At 44.1% G+C, this 20,728-nt stretch overlaps 1 protein-coding gene across 2 annotated transcripts in view; it reads left to right on the top strand.

The window, feature by feature from the left end:
* The window catches only part of PPIL4 (peptidylprolyl isomerase like 4), a 521,963-nt gene that overhangs the window by 163,447 nt on the left and 337,788 nt on the right, over positions 1-20,728 (top strand). The window lies entirely within an intron of this gene.

Consider the following 20,728-nt stretch of genomic DNA (forward strand, 5'->3'; position numbering starts at 1 on the left):
ATCGGAAAGTCCTAAAGAAACATGAGACCACATGGAGATGGAATACGGAAATAGTGGGAAGAGACTGATTGTTGAGGCTGTTTGTTTTGACTTTCTGCTCTCGTGCTCAAAGCACACCAGCTTGAGAAGAGCCTATATTAAATTGCATTACCTCAAATATGGATTCACAACTAGATCTGATGCAATTGGTTTGTTATTGCAGGCACAGGTCAAAGTGGTGAAATATACTTTGCCAAACTAAGTTAGTAAAGGGGCTGTGCATTTAAGATCTAAAGTAATGAGCTAATTATGAAATAACGCCCCCAACATTGCGATTGTGCAATTTATCTAACTAGTTGTTGGCAAATGTTTTTTTTTTTTAATGTGTAATGTTTGTGATGTGAAGATTAAGTACCAATATATTTTATTGGCAGGTTTCTATATGAGAAGAAAATGGAGAGAATCCTGTGGGGGATTAGCCCAGCTATTGCTAATCTGCAAATGGTGCACTGAGGCATGTAAAGTCCATAAGCCGTACCTCTCACGAGAGCCCTTGTACTTTTGGCCCCGTCCCCTCCCCCCGATTAGTGCTAATCCAAGATTTTGTCAAGGAAGGTGACTGCATTAGGACTTATTTTCTATACTCTGGCCTGGTGGACAGATGTATAGATGGTCAACCTATATTGTGGCGGGGACAACTCTGGGGAGCTGTAGCAAAACCACTTCAAGGTAGCTGGGCAAGTGGTCTAGGCTAAGTCTGAAGAGGTGGTGACCTTGTAAGGGGTCCACAATGAGTACACACAGTGCATCAGTCAAAGATTACGCTTGGACAATCACATATACAAATAGTTTGTTACTTATGGCCAAAACACACAGTGAAAAATGACTACAAACGAGTAGATGCATATATACAATTACTGGTCTAAGGCAAAATACATACCAAAACCCCTGAAAAGAAAGCTAAAGGTGAGTATTTGCACTACAAGTCCACAGAGAATGAATCCTAACTTCAGAACTCCAACCCTAAACTGTCTGGGGCCTTGTCCCCAAAAGTTCAGCATACAGTACATTAAAGCTGGAAAAAATGATGGTAGGGTCCCTGGGGTCCAGTGAACAGTTCAGTGTTGAGGAACATCAAACTAATAAACGTGTTCCTAACTTTCAGAGTGCTTGTGTGAACAAGCTGTGGCAAAGCCAAAGTAATAGGTACAGAGTAAAGGTGGGCACCACTATTTGTTCTATTGTGCAATTTGTCTTTGTAGCAGTTACTTTGGGAGTTCTACTTTTATATAATTGTGTGTGTATATATGGAGCTCCCAGGTTGCAACTAGCCCAATGACCCAAGGGCTATGTATAATCTTGACAAGTCGAAAAACAGGGTGGAATCCACCCCCTAATAACCGGTGCTCTCTCCTTGCTCCCAATTAGAGCTAAATGTGTTGTTTTATACTATATCCCAAAGTGTTTTGTTTATCTTTCGATTTAATTGTCATTCAATTGTACTTCTATTTCTTCATTTAATAGAGGATTTCCAAAGATTCAAATAAATTTCGAAAAAACTTCTGTGCTTCTTAAATGAAAACTTGTTTTAATTGCACAATATATCAAAGGCGAAAAAAGGATTCCTCTTCCTTTTAGTGTAAGCTATTGCCAATACATTTCGGTGCCTAGCACCATCTTCAGGGCTTTTTTCAAAACAATTAATTAACATCATATTTCATATTCATATGCAATATGCAAATACAGATTTCAATAAAGGTCATGAATACATACCAACGTTTGCATGTCAAGCCATTGTAATGTGTTGCGATTACGTTTAACGTAGATGAGGTAAAAAGAACAAATACAGCGTTTCCATTAGTTTCTTTGCTGTATAATTTTAACTACATCAACCTTTCATGTTGACTTTGAACCCGTATAAATATTTACCTGAGCTTACATGGACATTACTCTTCCTCGCCTTGAATCGTTACATGCATGTAGGGACCTCTCCCTGTAATTACAAAGAGTGTTGCTGAATCTCAACCTCCACATTGCTAACCTCAGTGTGTCTGTACAGTACCCACGGAACTTACCTTCCTTACGTGTCTGTTCGAGCACCTCGTAACGGGTTGCAGCGAAGTACACCCGCGAGGATTTACGGTTTTTATCTGTAACCATGGTGATCATGGCGTCGTCCATAGGCTAGGATTGGTCATCACGGGTGCGTCTCAATTCCCATATCCATGGGGGAAGCGGGTAGGCGGGACGGGGGATCACCAAGGTTTCCTCGCGTATATTCAGACTGTACTGTCGTTAATGAAGTGGAGTCCCTGTAATAGGTGGATTACCATTTCTTTTTAAAGTGAAATCCCTATTTCTCTGGTGCATTTCGTCACGGGGTCATGATCGATTATTCTTCATTACGTTACGTTCAAATTATTACTTTTATTGCTTCAGACCATGGAGTCAGTACAGCGCATATTAATGTGTGGAATAGAAAATTCCCAATTGATTTATCTATGAGCCGCTGAATCTGGTTGTGAGTTCTTAACCTTACAGGTCTCTGGTGTATAAAGTAAATCCGTTTGCGGGGCCCTGGATTCACATACATCTCTTACTCAACACAAGGGAGTAATGTATTGTCTTTTAGAAATCTAAACAAGTGGTGTGTACAACTGCATTAAGTTATTCAGTACCTAAATGTTGTGTGCGCAATTATGTTTCTAGTACAAATAGCTGCTGTCGGAAGTACTCCATCTTAGTACAGTACTGTCTCACAATTCATGTGTGGGCAAATGTTATGTTATCGGTACAATCATAATATTTTAACCATTCAGCATCTTAATGTTCCAAATACATATTCAAAAACCGTATGCATAGAAAGCATTCAATTAAAGCAAGCCTCGTAAACCTATTTCAATGTTCTACATAATCTATAAACACTAGCATGTTGAGAAGAAACGAACATGGTTCAATGTTCTAAACCCATATGTTCAAAGAAAACAAGCATAATGAATCTCCTCATTCAGTTTCCCAATTTGTCTATCCAGAATGATTCTCTCTGGTCAAGTCTTTGTTGTACATTCATGTGTAGTTCTTTTCTTAACAACGTCCAGTATTTGAAATCTTATCTGTGATAAGTTATGTTTCTTAATATCCCAGTGCTGTGCCACTGTAGAGCTATTATGATTCCGTATGCAGAAGCAATGTTCGTTCCATCTCACTTCTGACACTTCTCCCTCCAGCCCTCCAGTAGCCCACCAAAAGCTTCTGCTTTCCCGGTCACTGGAAGTCCATATAAGGATTTTCCTGACCTTGCGGGTCAGGAAGAAGGCTAAAGGACAAGTGCAAAATCTTGTGGCATGTCCATGTTTGACCTCTAGACACAGTTTGTAGCAAAACGCAGCAAGGCTAAAATTAAATGCACCAAAAAGTCACTGCTGCCACCAACTTGTCAATTTAGCACACCTAGAGTAACAAAAAATACTGTTAGTCTAGGGCAAAACAAAAAGTGTATCCCATTATACTGCATTGTAAGATGCATTGTACAATGGTAAAAAAAAAAACTACCACAAGTGGTAAAACGTTATTAAAAGTAGTAACAAAGTAACTAGACTAAGGGAAACAATGTTTACCAGTACTGATGGCCTGAAGGACATGTCTGTTTCCCAATAACGGATGAGCAAAAGCCAGCTTATTGAAGCTTAAGGCTTCATTGCACTTAAAGAACAGGTCTGATACAAAAGTAAAAGCAAAAAGTTTGGGGGTCCATAGAAATGGAAGGAAAGGTGCAGTAAAGAGGAATCTTTGCTAACACGTCACCAAAACATCACATTACACAAGCTTCTTCTCCCTTGTCTCAAGCTTTAGCTTATAGCCCACATCATACCCCTGAAGAAGCTACATTCCCTTTACAAGACATTTATTCTACAAATCCTGGACAAAGGAGAAATTACAGCAAACCATTGACAAGGTCTCTTCCTTTGTAACATTTATGGAAAAATGTCCACTTACTGAGAAAGCCTCTGTCTAAATCCTCCAGATTAGAGGTGGATGCACATTTACAGCCCCATGATGCACAAGACCAGTGCAATGTAGATCAAGACAATTCTGGCTATTGCGATCAATTTGGTGATGACGATACTTATGATGACAACTGTTAGGACCGTTTTTCTAAAGTCCTACAAAGACTTAATAAAACCCATTTCTGAGGCGCAGTACATAAGCACCACTATTTGTATAAGGCTGTTACCACCTGAGAATGTGGGTAGCTGTTAGACACTTATAGGATACCAATCAAATTATCTATTTCTCACTCTTGATGTTGGCCGATGGGTAACACAATCAAAGTACAGCCTACCTTGTCTTCGGAGCTGTAGGAAGTGATGAAAGTTCACCTGCCGCACTCTCCTCGCGCTTGTGATTAAAGCTCTTGGAGACCACAGCAGGGAAACCCTCGAAAGGGAAAAAACCCTGGGCTGCTTGAGAGCGCTGGTCAATAGAAATTGGGGTGCGTGGCTAGAGAGCGTAGTTTGATCCCCAATGTCTAGCAGGTGTATTCTACTTCACGTGGAGGTAACTATAATATAAGGAGAGAATTACTAAGATGTTTTTGACGGAAAGGTATGTCAAAGGATATAGGAAATGAGGATACCTTTCCGGACTGTATTTCTGTTAGAACGGGAGAATAGACGGATGGGAAGTCCTGCTGTTTGAAACACGCTTGACTCCTTTGGGTAAAAGAGTAAGGGAAAAGAGAGGTTTGAAAGAAGGGAGTAGGAAGTCTTACTCAGAATACCTATTGAGGAGTTTAGTTTACCTATGTTGACGAGGACAAGGTTGGTGACTTGTGGAGAAGGGGTTATGGGAAATGTAGTCTGATGCCACGAATCCTCATTAGCAGAAAGGAACACAACCTGAAAGGGTCGAGAATTACTAACAGCAAACAGTAGCCTGATGGGAGTTAAGTATCTGACGAGGTACACGACCTACTTGAAAAGAATCTTCCTTAACAACGGGGAACGCTGCTTGAAAGGGTTCCTGCGATAAGCTCGGGGCCGTGGGAGTACTCTCTGCGCTCGGTGGGCGCGGAGGAAAAGAAAACCTGGAAATATAAAGGAGTTTGAAAGGTAAGAAGCAGAGGAGTTGCGGAAAGGTGAGGAAGCAGTAGGAAAGTTCGGAACTATTCGATTACTCACGTAACGTAGCTACAGTAAGCAGAAGCAACGCACCCTCCTCCTGGCTTCTGCTTCAGATGTACCGTCTCCAGGAAAGAGGGAGGAGCCTCTGTGGGCGACTGCACCAGCCTTGACCTCTTGGCAATAATTAACCCAATCTTTGGTATAAGCATGTACTACACAAGTTGGTAGAGTGACTGAGCAGCCAGGATTATCTCAATGTGAGCTGTAAGATTATTACACAGATTCAGTGACAAGTATGCAAATAAACACTTAGAAGGGTTCTTGATTAAGCAATTATTTAAGTCAGTTGAATAAGCTTTCTTTTGAAGGGAGCAATATATAAGTAACACACAAATGGACTTCAAAATACACACTCAGTTTCTCTAAATCAGCAAATACCCATTTGGGATGGCACACAGATTCTTCCTTTACACTGGGCTGACTTAAAAAACGAGGACACTGTGGACTTTAATATATCACTGGTACATTTAGAGCACTACTTTAGTGTCAAAAGAAGGTGAGGGAATAAAACAATGGTTAACAAATACATTCTTAAGCAGGAAAGTACTTTTTGAACCCTCCAATGCAAAGTAAATGAACCCTTTCCTGAGGGAAAGGTAAAGCACAAAGTCAGAGGTAAGAAGAGTCTTTCAGGGAGCGAGGACCGTCAATGTTAGTTGAGCGAAAGTCTAGGTGAGCTGAAGCACTTCTTGCAAGTAGGTAGAAAGTCTTGCACAAATCTCTGTAGGGCCACAAGCTGGGAGACTTGTGAGGGAGAAAGGTGCAAGCAACTCTACAAGAGCAACCAAGACAAGTCTTAACTGAGAACTAGCAAGGCTACAAGACCAGAGGTAAATCCCCTTAGTTTTACAGTACCTTTTGGTTGGAACAAATTGGTTCCAGCTGGCTTCTGTTCCTGTGTAGGTCTGCAGATACTGTTCCTGGGCCTCAGTCATGGGGACAAGAGGGAGGACGTCTGGGGACTCCTGCACAACTAATAGGTCTGCGGCAGCAATGGACAAACTTCAGATCAGCTGCACTTTGCGGTTTCAGCTTCTTGCGACGCTCTCAAATAGCACCACCGCGGTTCTCGGATACCACTATGGACTTTCCTCACATCTGGGGTCGAGCACTCTGAGGTGGCTCGGGCTTGGTCAGTCCTGCTTCCTGGGAGTCCAGAGGATCTTCCTGGCGATCGGGTTTGACTTAAAAGACACTCACTCGATTCTGGTGTTCCTCTCCCTAGCAGTCTTTTCCTGCGGCAGCAATGGAAGTACAGCAAGCTCGGATAGGATATCCAGAAGAGCTCGTCTTGGGGACGATTGGTCCCACCAACCCAAGGGGAGGAGGAGGAGGAGGTATTTGCAGGTCTTTAGTCGAGGGAAATTCGGAGCTTCAGCACTGCAGAGGGCATCACCGGGCAAACAAACGGTCCAGGAGTTGCAGTAGGCGTCTCTTCCAAGTTGTTCTTCGAATTCCTTCGTCCAGTGGTCAACTCTGCCTTCCAAGCAAAAAGCCTTGCCTTTTTTATGCAGGTTTCTCCCATTCATTCACAGCCTAGCTGTCAATCGCACAGCTGGGTGGCTGTCCTCCGAGAACAGCCCTCCAGCCAATCACCCTTGGGTGAATTCCTGTAATCAAGGAGACTAAGCACAGGGAGTTTCGGGCACCTCCCTTGCTTCCTGCCCTGCCAGACACACTGGAGCCAGAGGCGGGCTTCACAGTGAATCCCGCCAAAGACAAAACAAAGAGATCAAACCTGGTTTGGCGCACAGAGTAAATCTCAAGAAGGACCTTTCCAACAAGAAATGGCAAAAAAAGACTGGGCCATTTTGACAAAATGTGCACCTATGGGTGCTTTACTGCAGCTGCAATTGCAACCCGCGGTAGAAACACACAATGGTAGGAAAAAGTAAACCACTGACACCAGCCATTAATTGTAGAAAGGGTAACATAAAAATGTTACATGAGAAACTAAACAAAGGGGATACCAAGTAACCCTTCCAGCACCCTCTTGTAAGATAGTGTGTGTGCTTGATCTAGAAAGTAAAAAAAATGTAAGTACAGTCAATTTCACTTCACTGCTCTTGGAAACAGTAGTTTGACCAAGAGAAGGTATTTAAACCTTTGGGAAATCTAAGACTTCCCTGTGCCACTGCACTGAAGGTGCTGTGTGTCACAATGTAAAGATGCCTAATGAAGTTTGTCAGACTCCAAAATCAAAAGAAACAGAGTCCAAATCAAAGAAATGAGAGAGTGGGAAAAAGGTCTCTCTCCAGGTTAGAAATTAATAAGAGTCCAGCAAAATGAACTGGGGGTCTCTACGGTAGAAGAGAATTAGCACATTTCTTAGAATTCTCCCTAACACCTGTATACGTTGAGGGGCTTTCAGCAACTCAAAGCTAAGTATTAACCAGGGGACTGTTTTAGCTCTGTGTAAAGCAGAGCAAGGAAAGCAAAACCCAATGATCCACTTTAAGAAAGACGCAATGTTTCAAGGGAGGTACCCTATTGGTGAGCTTTTACACTCATTCAGTTAAGAATACTAAAACAGTACCAACACGTATTACTTTTTAGGATGTGGAACTCTATTCAAAGTAAAGCAGCTTGTATACTTTTACATGCGACTGCTTAAATAGTAGTGGCTCGCACCCACAATAGTTACATGAAAATGCCAGTTCCACCTAGTTGTGGCTTACACTAGCAATTGTCACAGTTACAACACTAACTGATAACAGAATCCTTATCAACAAAGTCCTTCGATAGTCTGTAGCATGATCTGTAGCATGAGTTTTCTCAGAGGCAGAAGAGGGACCCTAGTGGTCTAGGTGCCAGCTTGTAGACAAGTCGGGATCTGGTTCAGTTGCAGGAAAGTCAGAGTTCCAGAGGATATCTTCTTTAACAAGTAAATATCTTCAGAGTTGGGTAAACGTGTTCTGGGCATTTGAGAGAAGACTCCCTATTTGCGTTCCAGCACTTGGCCTGGGCAAGTTGTATGGGCAAACTTCCCAACCACACGAATCACCTGCTCGGCCTCGGATTCACACAAGACTTAAGGAAATTATTACCCAAGCCAGCACAGTACCTTAGGAGAAAAGTTTCGGAGTGGATGCCTACCGGATCAACAGCACAGGACCCAGTCCATGGATGCTTGGTCTGGAGAGGAAAGAACTGGACGCTGTATGTGAACTTTGAGCCAGCAGTTTTCAGAGGTGGCTTCCAGCAAAGGTTTCTTCCCGGATTCTCGTGCTTCTGGATTTGACGCCTTGTTACAGCAGCCAGATTAAGAACAAATATCGCTGGTCGGACTCTTAACTCTCTTGGTTGTGCACTTTGGTGGGGGGACTACAGGGATTCAAATTGTCTCTCTGGAGATCCAGCAGGTGTCCACCAAGTTTTGGATGGATTCGGACTTCGGAAGACGATGCACTGACTCGGGCTCGCGGTCCTAGGTTATTGGCAGATAGCAGCCCAGGAAGGCTGCAGCATGTCATGGGAGGAGTCAAAATGCAGGTCTTCTTGAAACTAGTGGATCCCTTCAGCCTCTGGCTAGTAGTCTTCGTGTTCTGGGCACCATGTCGATTGGAAGGAAGGATTGCATCAGGCTCTCCCGTCGCTGAAAATCATTAGACTTCTTTTATTCATCTTCCTCTGTAGCATCCAGAATCAGAGTATTTATCAGGAACTACAGCACATCTTCTGCAAACTCTCCCTGCAGTTTACAGAAAGGGGCGGTCTGGCTGTCCAATAAGGAAAGCCAGCCCCCCACACCATTGAGACTTGGTTCCCTTCAGGATCCCTTCAGGCATGGAGAAAGACAAGGGCTGCAGACTCACTCTCTTCCTGCCTTCTCAGACACTCTGGAGCCTTGGCAGGGAATACAAACTTCAACCAAGGTAATTTCCCACGTAGAATGGCAGGGGAAGACCTCCAACAACAAGGAAACAAGAAATTGTGAAAAAAGGAGCCCACCCTTCTAGCAGAATGATGGCCCTTCTGTGCATTAACGAGGTTGATTTAACAGCCTGCAACTAATGGGACTAAAAAGTTACTGAGGTAAAGTTAACTTTTTAAGGTAACTGGATACACCAGCACTCCACACAAGGTAGTGTGCTGGCACGCTTAAATCAATGTAAAGGGGATGTGAATCCCACTTTAATTATTGGGAACAGTAGTCCACCCAAGAAATAATAAGAGAATTAAAAAGGTCCCTGCATTTAAAATGCTGTGTGCTGTCCTAGTACATTAGTCACTCCAAGGTTATAGGGTTCTACAACTCCAATCATGCACTATGGAGAGACATAAAAAGGTTGCCCATAAAGAGAAGGACTAGCTGAGGTTGGGACAAGATTTCCACTCGGGTACAAGGTTAAATAAATACCAAGTCCAAGCAAACTGGGGTTCACACAGGTCAGGAAGATCAATCATAAATATGAAAATCTTAACCAACAACGACCAATTCTTGATTTCCACCTCCACCCCACCTTGCCCCCCCCCCTCACCTCCACATGGTGATCAGTCAATAGCTGATTCACCTGTGCATGATCAGGGCTTATACAATGATCTACTCAAAAGGGCATCAGATCACTTTGAAATACAAATGCTGGATGTTCCCCAGGATCTAGATTTTGTTGACAAAATGCTTGAGGAAAAATCAGCAGTAGGTCAATTCATACCTGTACTACATCAATAAATAAAAGGATACAACCCTCTCTAGTTAAATCACATACCAGGACTCTTAACCCCAGAATAAAAACTTTTTCGGCCTGCACCTTCTGACCCTTGGTACATAGCGTCAACCCAAATCTGATTCCTTAGTTACCACCACCCACAAAAGAGCAGGGACGCCATTACCTTTGCTGAAGCACCCCCAGAGAAAGGGAGAAAAAAACCTTTTGCATTGGGGAAGAAGGTAGCAACATGAGGCGCATACTTGCTAATAACACAACCCTGTTCCCCAGTTACAATAGGTACTTTTGGGATAAGGTACTAATTTATAGGATTCTGTCCCAGACCCTATTCGTACAGAAATTAAAGAAATTGTCAATGAAGGTAGAGGCAACCTCCATGCAGCAGATAATGCGGGAAGAATTATTGCGTAGAGAACCTTACTAAAATGCCATGCATGGCTGTGTCAGGATTTAAATTGGAGACGAGCAATGATTTTAAATATGCCCATTGAAAGCAAGTGCTCTTTGGGAAGGCAGCAGATGACACCCTTGAAACAGCCAAGAAAAAAACAAGACTTAAAAATCACTAGGGCAAATTTCAAACAAACGTACGTTCAGAGAGGTGTCTTCTCTTCAGTACACTTAGGTTATTTAAAGGCCACGGTTACCCAAGGGCCTCTTAAACTACATTCACACAAAATAAATGTCAAAACGCAGCACACTCCACCACCTTTTAGCTTACTTGTCCAGGCGCGATTAGGTGAGGTAGAGGTAGATCTCGGGCTGCAGCCTCTAAAGGTGCCACTGACCAAAAACAATGTCGCTCAAGTTCAGGTCTCCTCTTGTGTAACCACGAAAGGGGGTCAACGATCACATTACGCCCACGTATGGGAGGGGATCACTTTGGACAAGTGAGTGCTGGCCACTGTAACAAAAGGGTACTCTACACATCAAAACCTTATCCTCCAAGACAGCGCAAGGTAAGAACATAAAAAAATTCTTCAAGAAGAAATCCAAGCCCTTCTTCAAAAAGGGGCGGTAGAACTGGTACCTCCTCACAGGGTCAACCAGTGTATGTATTCAACTCACTAATGTGTTCCAAGAAAGGATTTAACTATGCGCCCTGCGTTAGACTTTAGACCAGTCAAACCACAAAAATTCGAATGACTACACTTTAGCTAGTAATTCCACTATTAGTACAAGGGGATTGCCTGACATTAGATATGAAAGATGCAAACTTCCATATTTCAATGTTGCCAGCTCACAGAAAATCTCTGGTTCAAAGTTGCCACTAATCATTACCAGTTTGAAGTGCTTCCCTTCAACATATCTTCAGCGTCAAGGGTATTCACCAGAAGTACTCGCTGTGGCAGCTGCCCACCTACGCAGATTGTTGGTTCCAGTGTACCCTTATATTGGGGAGATTTATCATTTTTATGCTTCATCACTTTTTGCTGGACTTCTGGATCTTTTGTTTTATCTCCTGAATGAGTGGAGCCTTTTTCCTCTCCCTTTATTCTTATGGGCTCTGTATTTTGGAACTCTATTCTTTGTATTCTGCCTGTACTATTGTGTCTGTCAGCTCCATAGCTCTTAAAGGCATCTGTGTTTTTACTGCTGCATCACACAGCTCCGTATGGGCAGTGTTGCTGGGGACCATTGGGGTCCTACTTTAAGACTCCTTTTTCTATATCCTCAAGTAGTATCTCTCCCAAAACTCTCGTCTGAGAGTTTGGCACACACCACCTTCAAACCTAGTATTCCCCCTTCTCTCTGCGCCTGTGACTTTTTAATCACATAGACAATCTCCTGGTAATGGCTGGTGGCAGTAGACCTGTTTCTTCCAACTATTGTGTAGTTTTTATACCGCAGGCTATAATCATAGCGTCGGTAGTGCGCAATAGGGGCACCCAAGTACTAACTTTATGCTTCCCTTCTTTTTTCACCATTGCTCGCATGGTTGTTCTTTGTTAGCCTGTGTGTGCCGTGTGCGGTGCCCCTTTCTATAAATTGCTATGGGAGATTGCAGAGGATTGTGGTGTGCTGGAACTGTATAAAAGGTGAGGCTTCTGGAGTGAAAAGAAAATCGACCACTGGAAGCTGAAGTAACCGAAGAAGACGACCAAAGGCGCAGGCCCTTTGCAACACTGAAGCGACCACTGCTGTCCTGACCCAGTTTCTGTGCTACAGCACAGCTCTGAAGAGGACTCCTTACCTTTGGCTGGTGGGAGCAACTATTCCCAAGACAAACTTTGAATAGAGGAGATTGAGGAAGAATTTGATTAAGGAAGACTGACGCATTGGTTCCTTGGTTTCTAATTGGATTGTTCTAAAGGGTTGAACCTCTGTGTCTTTAAACTAGCCCATAGTCTCCCTTTTGTTGTTAAAACTTTGAATAGAGCCATCTCCAGAGGTCCTAAGAGTTTCCAGAGCTACGGAACCCCAATACTAGGAGACCTTGTGCCCATTTCGAGTGCATCGTTGTGGCCAAATCCGTCCAAATCTTTGCTGAGCCCATAAGGACCCTCCAGAGATCCGATCCAACTCGCCCAGACCCCCTCACCAGAGTGTGGGGACTACAGGAAGCGAAGATTGACCGGGCGTTCCAAGTCCTTTGTTGGTGTTGCAGAAAAGGTGCCAAAAGTGCAGCATCAACCGAGAAGTTGCTGATGGTCGTTCCACAGGTCCTCCCTTGAGACTGCGCTGCGAGATCCCATCCATTGTCCTGCCTTCAGTCATCAGACCAAGGTATCCGGAGGTAGAGTCCAGAGCTGCAACATTGCGGAGTACCCAGCACAAACATTTTCTTCTAACCTAATGTACTGTGGGGAATAATGTATTGCTTAACTGATTCCAAGAAGTCCCTCTAGAGGGTTGGAGCCTCTGCTTTTGTCCCTTCATTGAGTCCTTAACAGTTCTCCCTTGTTAACTCAGTGCTTCTATAACACTAGAGACTGGAAGAAATCCACAGGAACTCTTAGTATTCTGTCACTTCTCAAGACTTTGAGCACTCTCCCAACTGCCTTCAGCTAGGGTTATGTTTTTGTACTTTTTGCTGTGCGAAGAAAACCTTTCTAGAACCTTGAACCAGGCTAATGTTACACTAACCATTTTCCTCCCTTTAAGTGACTTTACTATATGTTTGCAGAGTAAATCTATTACCGTATGAACTGGTAAAAACCGCAGGTGCGCCGTAATAACCGATACAACGATAACATTGCAATTCCCTTTCTAAACGAACACAAAAGTGAAAAAGTGCCCTTTGCCGTGTATTCCGAGGTGTTCTAGTCTAAACGTCTTTAAAGTGATTTGTGTGTGTGTGTGTATATATATATATAATTTTATATAAATTAAAGTTTCTTTGGTTTGCATGTCTAACTAAGGTTCAATGTACTTAACTACATCTCACATCTTCCTATTAAGATCAGCCTGACTGCTCTGCCACTCTACCAAGGTCCTGAGTTAGTGCAGACTGATACTAAGAGATGGAGATCTACAAATCACTGGGATAGCTTACTGAAGTCTTACTTACCAGTAGGACTCCCCAACAGTGGCAGTGGACGTGTTCTACCAACTATTGTGGTGTTTTTATTTTTTTTTTAACGCAGACTGTATTCAATCTTGGTTGTGCACAATCGGGTCACTTATACACTAACATGGTTGCTCTTTCTTTTTTTGCCATTTCTAGGGTGGTTGTTCTTTATGAGCCCTCCTATCATTCTTGAAGGGGGAAGTGTGTGTGTGTCGCCGTGGCCTTTGGTGGGGAACCCTTGTCTGTTCCCACCTAGGCTCCAATGAGTCTGGGCAGGCAGGAAGTGGGGGAGGAGATTTTCACTCCCCTGCTATTTGTCAGCCTGATTGGAACCAGCTCCCACTGCGGGGGCGAGGGGGGAGGGTCTGGCTGTTGGAAAGCCACCCGCCCCTTTCTGGAAACTGCTCAGAGATTGCAAGGAGGGTGTGTTGAAACTGAATAAAAGGTGAGGTTCCTGAGGTTAAAGGCAAGCTGACCACTGGAAACTTAAGTAACCGAAGAAGACAACCAGAGACGCTTTGCATACCTTTTGCAGCACCGTGAAGCGACCGCTGCTGTCGTCACCCCATTTTCTATGCGACAGAGGAACTCTGAAGAGGACTCCTTCCCTTTGACTGGTGGCAACAACCAGCCCTAAGACGAACTACAATCCGACCCATCTCCTGAGATCCTTTGGCTTTCCAAAGCTGCAGACTGCGAATGCCGGGTGACCTCTGACCTAAACGTAGTGCATTGTCTTACCAAGGCCGAATCCATCCAAGTCTTTGAGCTCCAGGTGAACCTCCAGAGACCCAGTCTGACTCCTCAAAGTCCCCTCACTAGAGTGCAGGAATCGAAAAAGATTGACCGGGCGGATGGTGTCCTTTGTTGGTGCTGCAAAAAAGGCACCAAAACCACAGACTGACCAGAGAAGCTGAAGAATTCTGTGCCAGAGGTCTTCCCTCGAGGCTGCTGCTGGGAGATCCCATCCATTGTCCTGCGTTTTGTCACCAGACCAAGGAATTCAGAGGTCGGGTCCAGCGTTGCTACATTGAGGAGAATCCAGCCACAAAAATTTCTTCTAAACTAAGGTACTGTGGGGAGAAAAGGTACTGCTTATCTTAATGCAAGAAGTAGTGTTGGAGTGCTCGTGAAGGTATCTAGGGTGTTCACTCTTAGCTCTGAACCAAGCTGCCAGCTTGTGCCTCTTTCGAGTCCTTTAACAGTCTACACCTTTGTTGTTGTTCTAGTATCCTTACCCAGAGGTTGAAAGTATCCACGGGAACTTTTGCTGTTCTGCTGCTTCGTGAAACTTTGAGCCTGCTCCAAACTGACTTTTACTTAGTTGGGGATCGGACTTGGTGTGAACTTGCACTAAAACTGCCTCTAGAACCTTAAGCTCTGCTACTCGTTGACTAGCCAACTATTTTCCTTCCAAAAAGACTATCCTATGTAGTTTTGCAAACTAAATACTATTACTGTATATTGGTGTCTGTGCGCGAGTGCGCATTACCGATAGTACAGTAGAACTGTCATTAGTGTCAAACTCTAACAATTGAAACTGCGATCAATAACCAACTAAGCAGTGACCTTTAAAAAGTATCTAAATGTATTTCTTTGTATGTTGGTTTAATTATCTTCAGTGCCTCCACGCTTAGCGCGCTTTATACATGTAAAAATACAATTTTCAGAAGCATTCTTTGTGTAAATATATATTTTACTATACCTTTTTTTTTTGTCGTTTCTTTGATCTGCTTTACTAACTAGGTGCAGTGTACTTACCTACAGCTCACATCTTCCTCTTATAGTAAGCCTCACTGGTCTGCCACTATATCGAGGTTCCATGAGTAGTACAGACTGATACTGAGAGTTGGGAACCTGTATACCATTGGGATAGTTTTATGAAGTCTTACCTCGAGTGGACTTTGCCTCTAGGTGTGGCTGAGTGAAAACGGTTCTGATTGGCCGGCTGGCTGTCCTGAAGGACAGCAACCCTGCTGTGTGATTGACAGCCTAGGGCTGTGAATGAATGGGAACTGGGATAAAAAGCGAGGTTTTTTTAAACTAAAAGTAGAGTCGACCACTGGAGGACAACATCTGAAGCAGAAGACTTTAGAAGATGCCAGCAGCACCCTCCTGGACCGGGAAGTGCCCAGTGAAGCCCTGCAGCTGTGCTGACCCTGTTTTCAAATCGACAGCAAAGACCCGTAAAGGCCCTTAGGCTGGTACTTGCCTCGAGACACACTATTTTGGCACAACCCCTGACTTGCTGTGACTTCAAGGCTGCAGAAACCCATTACCCGGGGTACCTCGACCACTTGTGAGTGCATGGTCTTCCGAAGTCCGAATCCGCCCAGATCTTCGGGGGCATCCAGTGGACCCTACAGAAGCAAGAAATCCGCACCCAGAGTCCAGGTCCGAGGGTGCAGAGAAAAAGTCACCAAAACCACAGAAGCTGAATCAACAGAAATCCATTGCTGACAAGTCCCTCTCGAGTGCTGCCGCAGGAGCCGACGTCCTTCCTTTCGTCACTCCGACCAAGGAACAGAAACAAGGGTCTGCTGCATTGCATCGTGAAGGCAACCAGCTGAAACAACTTATTCATTTCAAAGGTATTGTCGGGTTTGGGGCTTTTCATCCTTTTGTCATTTGGGATGCTTTCTATCTTTGGGAGTGCGATTTAACCCCACACTAAGTTGACCTTAACTTACCTGCATTGTCCTTACAGCTCGTGCTTTCTAAAGGTCACTCCTCTTGAGTTGCTGTGATTTCGCTTTTGAGCACTGACTATTTTACGAAGATATTTCTTTGGAGAGCATCAGAACTTTGACTTTGTCCATTGGCTTTGGCTGTCCTGGCTCCCTTCTGAAGCTCTTCACTTTGGCAGTGCTTGTTCCTTCACACCGTCACACGTTTTAATGTTGAACACTTTAATAGTAGACTACCTGCATCCCTTTAGGAGAATCTAACTGTTCTTATAACCTATCGGTCTGTTCTGATCTAACACTAACCTTTCCTTCCTTGAAATCTCGATTTGTTTTCAGTACACCAGGTACTTGTTGGGGAGAATTCTAAAAAATGTGCTAATTCCATCTACCTTGGAGACCCCCAGCAACTTTTGCTGGATTTTAAGGACTTGATTTTTTAACCTGGAGAGAGTGAGACCCCTTTTCCCACTCTCGTATTGTCGTTTGAATTTTACCTCCGTTTCTCCATAGGCATCTTTTACAATTGTCACAAAGCACCTTCAGTGCAGTGACACTGGGAAGTCTTTCAGATTTCCCAAGGTTTAAATACCTTCTCTGGGATTAACTACTGTTTCCCAGAACAGTCGAGTGAAATTGACTTCACTTAGTCCTGTGAAATTCTAGACCAGCACACCCTGAGTGCTAGAGGGGTTATTTAGTATCCCCTGTGTCCACTAACTCATGTAACATTTGACTGTTACCCTTTCCTCTCAGAATATCTTGTGGCAGTGGTTTTACAAAGAACTACCATGATTTACCCCGACTGCGAACTGTTTGCAGCTCTGGTAACGTGTCACGGTAGCCATGTTTTTCAAGATGGCGCCCGGCCATCGGTGCTAAAATAGTTCTCGGTATTATTTTTTTTGCTATGTCTTTGTGGAAAGGTCCTTCTAGAGTTTTTCTCGGCGCCAAACCAGGTTTGGTCTTTGTTCATTCGCCTTTGGCGGGCCTCGGGAGTGAAGACAGCCTCTGGCTCCATAGTGTCTGGGGTAGGCAGGAAGTGAGGGAGTTGCCCAAAACTGCATGTGCTTAGTCTCCTAGGAGACCCAAATGCACTTTGTGACGATTCGCTGGCTGACTGTTCGGCAAGGACAGCCACCCTGCTGGGTGAGTGGCAGCTAGGCTGCAATGAATGGGAGAGAAATGAATAAAAGGCGGGTCTCTTGGCTTAGAAGCTGGAGTCGACCACTGGACAAAGGAACCGAAGAAGAGCTTGAAGAGGACTGCTGCTGCAACTCCTGTCCCGTTGGTTTGCCCGGTGAAGCCCTGCTGTAGGTCTGAATCACCAAGTTCGCATCGACAGAGAAACCCTGCAAGGACGACTTCTCCCTTTGAGTTGGTAGGACCAATCAACTCCCAAGTAAGCCACCTGGACACCCATCTCGGAGCTGTTTGAATTTCCTCAGAGTTGCTGCAGGAAACCGTAGAGCCAAGGAGAGGGACACCAGATTGTGTGCGTTGCTTGTAAGCTGGCCTAAAGCTTTTGGAAGATCCGCTGGACTCCCACGAAGCAGGACTGACCAAGCCGAACCCCCCCCCCCCCCCCTCTCAGTTGAGTGCAGGACCTCTGATGTGAGGAAAGTCCACCTTGACAGCCAGGAACTGCGCTTATTGCTGTACCGCAAGGAGCTGAAACGTGAAACAGCCACTGAAAGTAAAGTTTGCAGGTTGCCAGCTTTGACGGTGCCACTACAGTCTTGGAGTATTTCCCCCTCCACCCCCCCCCCCCCCCCCCCCACCCCCACCCACCGTCCTCCCTCTTGTCCCCACGATTGTGGCCCAGAAACACTGAAGTCTGCAGAGATTTACAGGAACAAAAGTCTTCAGCTGCATCTTTTTCTTCTTGGCTAAGTACTGTAAAACTAGCCTAAGAGAATTTACCGCTTACTGTGGAAGTGCTTGTAACTTCTGCAACTCAAAAGTCTAATCAGCTTGTGGCCCTACATTTGATTCTTCTTTTTACCAAAGACTCCTAATAAATTGTGCAAAGACTTTTCCATTTACTTACCTGAACTGCTGCATCCTATACAAAGACTTTGGCCTATTGACTTTACTTAGCCTATTGAATTGACTGCTTTTTAAAGAATGATTTAAATATCTTTGTAAATAATTTATTATATTATTATATAACTAAGTGTGTAACTGTTTAATTGGATACTTGTATTTGCTGATTTCATAGTACAACGCTACAGCTCACATTACCTTTCTTAAGATGAGCCTGGCTGCTCAGTCACACTACCAACTTGTGTAGTACTGGCCTATATTAGGTGGGTTACCTAATTTAAAAAAAAGTTTTAATTGCCATTGGTTTAATTATTTCTTTACAAATACAAAGAAAGAAAAAACATCACAAACATCAGAGCAAATATAAAAACACAATCATTGTATTAAAAAGAACACAAAACTTACAAGAGAATTGAGAAAGAATGAAAAAAATAGACTTGCTTACTTATCTATCATAAGTAGAATAGTAAAAACAATCAAATTAACAATTCCAACCAAGACAATAAAACAGCAGAGCTGTACCAATTCCAAATCAATCATTTCATTTGACCTATCATACAGAAAAAAATAGGGAGAAACGTAAAACATAAGGAAACCAGTAGATATTAGACCAAACTATAAAAATAATAGAAATAATACTAAGCTATACCCCTAGCTCACCTAAGTTGAGAGAAAGTTGAATAGTGTCTACAGTTAGACTAAGGTTTCTTGGAGCAGCTTAAATGCCATATGCACCGGTTATTCGTTTGGTCATCAAATCATCATATTTACAAGTCTAAAATTTAAAAACTAATCTAGTAGACCAATAATTATTGATACAGAGGTCCTTCAAGGATACCCTCAATGGCACAGATTCTACAATTTCAGACTTTTGATAAAGCCAGATAGAGACAAACCCTCATGAACATTACGAATGTTAAGACATTGATGCCTGGCCAATTCTTCATTAGAACATAAAGAATTAACATCTAGAGGTACTAGGTATTTAGGTCTAAGTCCATGTAATGGGCCACATTCCAAAACCAAGTGCCTTAGTCTCTAAATTCCCCATACAGAACCGACAGGCTGCATCATTTGTTATTTACAGCCTCCTTAGTTGGATTTGTCATGATCACTGCTTCCAAGGAGCCAGGACCAGCCAAACGTCCTTGGAAGCAGGCCCCTAATCCTAAGCCTAGGCACCAGCCGGTCCCCACTGGGACCTTTTGGACCTTGTCCTGGCGCCAGTGGCACCAGGCTCATCAACGCCATCGATCCCGGCACTGGAAGCGTCGGGCTCATAATATGTGTGAAGATGCTTGGGTGGACTTACCTGCAGCAGACCATGCTGCTTACTTACCAGCTACATAGGAATCCTCTGTAAGCCGGAACTATTTTCTTACCTGGGTGGGGCAAGCTCCACGCCCTGGATACAACACTGGAACTCTTCTGGAACAGGAACTCTTTTCTTACCTAGGCGGGGCCGTGGAGGAAGACGCCTCATCACTCCTAGGCTATTTAAACCACACCCGATTGATGAAGCGTGCTTCGCGTTATTCTGCATCTGCAGCAGAACGCTCACCGAGTCTGTTCCAGCTTTTCTTCTTCCGATCCTGTACCTGCAAGAACAATACTTACCATTCCAGTATCCAGTCTTCAGCAGCGCCTGTAAAAGACAAGAAACAACAGGTTAGCACGGCGACTTCACATGCAACGCATTCCTTACCTGGTCCATCGGCAGCGACCATTTCTTCATGCTGCACCTCCGCCTGTGGAGACAAAAGCATAGTTATTACTTATCGGCAATCCCCGAATTCCGGATGTTTTCAACGCTGCAACCCAGCATCTGAAAGACAAAAGAAGAGACATTAGACAGGTATTTACTTACGCCCATCGGGCTCGCCACAATAAAGCGCCTGCAACTACTCCGGCGTTTTCCAGCATCTCTTCAGCACGAACTCACAGCTGTGAAGGAAAGAGACAGTTAAAGCGCTTGCATTTACTTACGCATTTCCAAGCGCTTCTTTCCAAGGCTCTGGCTCCAGTTTTGGCTCTCTTCATTCCATCTTCTAACACAAGAGCCCTGCAAAACAAATAGAAGAAAGCATTATTCCGAGCCCTGTTCAATACTTACGTGTCCATGCACCTAAAGACTATATGGACGAAAAGGTGTCCGGAAACTCACCGCTCGTGCTGTTAACGGCGGTTGCGACCCTCTGATGTTAAGAGGCCTACGTTTCACCCAGTGAAGGAACTGGCAACGGCACCCTGCACCAGACACAGATGGAGAGTCCAGAATTCACCTATCTAAGGTGAGCACGTTGACCTGGGGGCTCTACGGAGAAGCTTAGGAGAGAGAGAGAGAGACGGACACTCAACTGCCCAGATCTTTAACCCCATATATTCTTTCACCTGCAGAAATCTCACCCTTCGAGTTCGACACAGTGCGAAGAGGCTCAGCCCCAGAAGCCAATCGAGTCCTGCACATCACTTTTCGAGTCACAGACACCTTCCTGCCTAGACCAGCACCTCCGTGGGAATCAGGTGAGCGTTACAGATTTCTCTAGTGGGGAGAAGATTCCATCGTGCCCTAAGCAAAGTTCCCTGATCAAATTTGTTCAGGAACTGGAGCAGAATCCTAGATAGTGAGCCTCTACATCTATGTTCGTGCATCAG

The sequence above is a fragment of the Ambystoma mexicanum genome, chromosome 4q, assembly GCF_040938575.1.
Source record: "Ambystoma mexicanum isolate Mex_15411 chromosome 4q, UKY_AmexF1_1, whole genome shotgun sequence".
In the NCBI taxonomy this organism is placed as follows: Eukaryota; Metazoa; Chordata; class Amphibia; order Caudata; family Ambystomatidae; genus Ambystoma; species Ambystoma mexicanum.